Consider the following 5,000-nt stretch of genomic DNA (forward strand, 5'->3'; position numbering starts at 1 on the left):
TTCATCCCCCAGGTCCACCTAGAGGGAGTCGGATTACACAGTAGGTTTTGATTAGTTCAGCCCAAGTTATACCCATGAAAGATCACGTGGTACCCATCAGCATTCATCTTTTGCGGGGGTGTCATACCCTCACTCAGACAAATAGAATAAAGACTGACCTCTCAAAGCAGCATGAAGGTCGTCATCAAGGTTTATTGAATCCTTGGTCATCATCTTCGAACCAGGACTAAGAGTTGATGTGCTATCGGGTTCGCACCACACCCGATAGTCTACATATTGACACAGATTTATTTTATATATATATATATATATATATATATATATGTATATATATATATATATATATATATATATATATATATATATATATATATATATTCATATATATATATATATATATATATATATATATATATATATATATATACATATATATATATATATATATATATATATATATATATATATATATATATATATATATATATATATATATATATATATATATATATATAAATATATTAATACATATTTATATATATATTTATATATATATATATATATATATATATATATATATATATATATATATATATATATATATATATATATATATATACATATATATACACACACACACACACACATATATATATATATATATATATATATATATATATATATATATATATATATATATATATATATATATATATATATATATATATATATATATATACACACACACACATATATATATATATATATATATATATATATATATATATATATATATATATATATATATATATATATATATATATATATATATATATATATATATATATATATATATATATTAGTGAAGTACTCTTCATGTACTGTAATGGATAAATGTGTTCAACATCTCTCTCTCGCGACTGGGAAAAGGTGTTCACATTCAAAATATTGTTGAGAGGCTTTCCTCTTGATGTAAAGGGATACTAAAAAGAACTGTTATATGAACACCTCTGTTAATAAGCTTACGAAATCATTAAGTGAAAGTGATCTATGATTAACTGTTATTGAGCCCCCGAATTCTTCAAGTCAATGTGATCTATAATTTTCAATAAGCTCATGAATTCATTAAGTCAAAGTGATCTATAATTATTAATAATCTAACAAACTCTTTAAATCAAAGCAGTCTATGGTCAATTCACAGTATCAGTGACTATGATTAATTTCTAAATAAATATCTGTCAAAACAGGTAACATTTTTCTTTCTCCCACCTCCCACTTACCGAGTTGATATCTTTATGATTCATTGTACCTAATTCAAACATTATCAGGAACAATATATATTCATATATATTACAAACACACACACACACACATACACACACACACACACACACATATATATATATATATATATATATATATATATATATATATATATATATATATATATATATATATATATATATATATATATAAATGTAAATATTTATATATATGTATGTATGTATATATGTGTATGTATTCATGTGTGAGAGGAAAGATATAAACCCTAAGTACAATAGTAGTTATACAATAAATATCCTCAAAGTTACAGATAAGAAATATGGCGTTATATAGAGTAAACTAATTCAATTAATGTAAATTGTACCAACCGTGAGTCACACGATTGTACATAGTTCTTTTTGTGTATATATTATGCTTGTATCTTCGCTCTCCCCTCGCATTAAAAAGAACTTGAAAAAAACATGTTTGTTTTTCTCATCGGTAATGGTGTTGATTTTGAACAGAAAATTTCCTGTTGCCTTGAGCTTCTTTATGTAAAGGAGAGTGTTCTATAATAAACTCACTCAGTTGCTTGTATCCGATCTTTGAGTCACAACCTTCTCTCTGCCCGTCACATTGGTGACCACGGAAGTGGACTCGGTCCTCCTGCCTTCCACCCCCATCGACCATCCATTGTTGGTACTATGGCGAACTCTACAGAAGTTGGCGATGCGGCTGCCTCATTGAAACATTCATCGTTCACTAGCTGAGAGGCGTTTGCTTGGTTTCAGCCCGCAGAAGTCCAGTTTCGCATCAAGAGCGTGACTCGCTCAACCACCAAAGCATATTATGTTCTCGCGGCGATACCTGAGGACACCTTCCCGGAAATATCCGAGTGGATTTGTGAACAAGGAAACACCCCGTCGCCAGCCGCCCGTATAGCAAAGCTTTTTCAGCTCTTTCAACAACCTTGGGGGACCAAAGGGCTTCGCTGACCCTCAGGGAAATGACGAGTATCGCTCACCTGTAACCTGCCGCAGACGTTTCTCCTAGTGACGTGAACCTACCTCGTGCCCTTTGGATATGCCGTTTACCCGAACCTGTACGCACTGCCATACCCGATGTCGATAGTTTACACATAAAAGACTTGCTGACCAAAGCCAATGCCCTTATGGACAGCCACTTCAAGACCTCCATCAACGCCTAAACCCCTGATGAAGTGGACGCCTATTCAACGTCAACCGAAGCTGACGTGAATGCCGTAGGACATACACGCCTACCCCGTGACGTGCCGAAGCGGCGACAAAGCCAACCACCACCCACCACTCGCTCGTACCCAACCAACGACTTCTACAGCCACTTACTACCTCCCATCCGCCACAGTTTTGCTACTACCACTTCAGATTTGGGGCAACCACGAAGAAATATGCATAGGATTGTCAGTGGCCAAAAAACGTGTAAGTAGGCCATCGCTCGTGGTGGTGGCCTCTTGTGTCTCTAATCTTTTCATTTTACATGATGCAGGAACGGGCATGCAATTTTTGGTAGACACGGGTGCTTGTCGTTCTCTTTTACCAAGGGAACTCTTCAGGACATGATGTAGTTTGTCTACGTTTGCTAACGTCCGCTTGGTAGCTGCTATCGGATCTGCGATACCCACCTACGGTTACGGGAACCTCACATGGTTTGGAAACAGTAAATTTAATTTAAAGTTTCTTGTTGCTGATGTCACATTGCCAATCCTCGGTGTGCAGATTTCCTCTCTCATTTCCACCTTCTGGTTGATGTCGCCCACCGACGATTGGTCAACTCAGACTCGTACTTGTTGACACCTCTTCAAGACGCCCCCTCTAACCTCGCTCTCCGCATCAGCACACCCACAGATGCCTACGCCCACTTCCTCATGTCGTACTCGGAAGTTTTCCGTCCAGAACTTCGCTAAGCGACCACGGCCTCTGCCAAGCACAGTATTTATCACCATATCGAGATGACAGGACCCACAGTCTTCGCAAAATTCAGACGTCTGGCACCGGAACAATTGGCAGCCACCAAACAGACCTTAACCGAAATAGAGGATATGGGCCTTTGCCAGAAGCCCCAGCCCATGGTCGTCATCCTTACACATCGTTCTGAAGAAAGACAGCTCCTTCCGCCCGTGCAGGGATTACAGGCGCCTGAACATGCAAAGCTAACAGAATCACTACCACCTCCCAAACATTGCTGACGTGACCTACCTGCACAAAGCAAAGGTTTTTTCTACGCTCGACCTCTTATAGTGGTATTATCAGGTGCCTATGAACCAAGAAGACATCCCCAACACCGCCATCATCACTCCTTTTGGTACATACACCTTCAATTACTCATGTTTTGGCCTTCGTAATGCTGTGGCCACGTTTCAATACCTCATGGATGGCATCTTAGGGGACCTCCCTTTCTGTGTATGTTATGTTGACGACATATTTGTGTTCTCCTCCTCAAAAGAAGAACACCTCCGTCACCTGGGCATCGTGCTAGACCGCCTGCAACAAAACAGCCTTGTAGTCTGCTACGACAAGTGTACCTGAGAGGCTAGCAGCCGTTCAGGACTTCCCCACGCCCTCGACTGTCATAGCTCTGCAGGAATTCTTGGGCATGATCAACTATTATCACCGTTTTCTGCCAGTCATTGCCGCCACTCTTGCTCCCCTCTACGCCTCCCTCAAGGGCAAGCCAAAGGACCTGAAGTGGGGTACCCTTCAAGAAGCGCCTTCTGCAATGCAAAGAAGGCCCTTTCAACCACTGCGGCTCTCACTTTTCCTATCCAATATGGCCCCCTCCTTTTCTGTACCAATGCCAGCGACGTCGCTATTAGTGCAGTACTTGAATAGGTGGTCAACGGTTCGCCCCGCCCATTGGCCTTCTTCAGCAGAAAACTGTCCAAGGCAGAATCGGGTTATTCTACCTTCGATCGCGAATTGCTGGCGGTTCATTTGGCTGTCCGAAACTTTCGCCATTTCTTAGAAGGTACGCCCTTTGTCATTCGCACAGACCACATGCCTCTGGTGCACGCCTTATCTCGACAGTCTGACACCTGGTCCGCCCGTCAACACCGACATCTCCCCGCCTTGGCCGAATACAATTGCACCCTTCAATATGTCCCTGGCAAAATGAATCCCGTTGCTGATGCCCTGTCAAGAAACACGTTGGCTGCCGTTCAACTGGGGTTGGATCACAACGCCCTAGCTGAAGCACAACGACAGGATCCAGAGTATCAAGCATTTAAGACATCCTGCACGTCCCTCCGTTGGGAAGACTTCCTCCTCGAAGACTCTAACATTGCCCTCCTCTGTGACGTTAGTAATGGTAGACCGGGACATTGGATTCCTGCTCCCATGCGCCGGTAGGTGTTTGATTTCATTCACGGCCTTTCAAATCCCTCGTGCTGTTCTACCGCACAGCTGCTGAAGACGAAGTTCACTTGGCACTGCATTTCTAAGGATGGTAAGGATTGTGTCTGCGCCTGTACTTCTTGCCAAACTTCCAAAGTACATCGACACACGGATTCATGAGTGGGCACCTTTCCTCAACCTCAGCGTCGTTTCGCACACATTCACGTCGACGTTGTAGGCTCCCTACCCAAATCACAAGGACATCGTTACCTGTTTACCGTCATCGACCGCTCCGCTCGTTGGCCTGAAGCCATTCCTATGGAAACTGCAACGTCCGCCTCATGTACATCTGCCTTACTCTCAGGAGGG

Source organism: Palaemon carinicauda, chromosome 30 (assembly GCF_036898095.1).
Source record: "Palaemon carinicauda isolate YSFRI2023 chromosome 30, ASM3689809v2, whole genome shotgun sequence".
Classification (NCBI taxonomy): domain Eukaryota; kingdom Metazoa; phylum Arthropoda; class Malacostraca; order Decapoda; family Palaemonidae; genus Palaemon; species Palaemon carinicauda.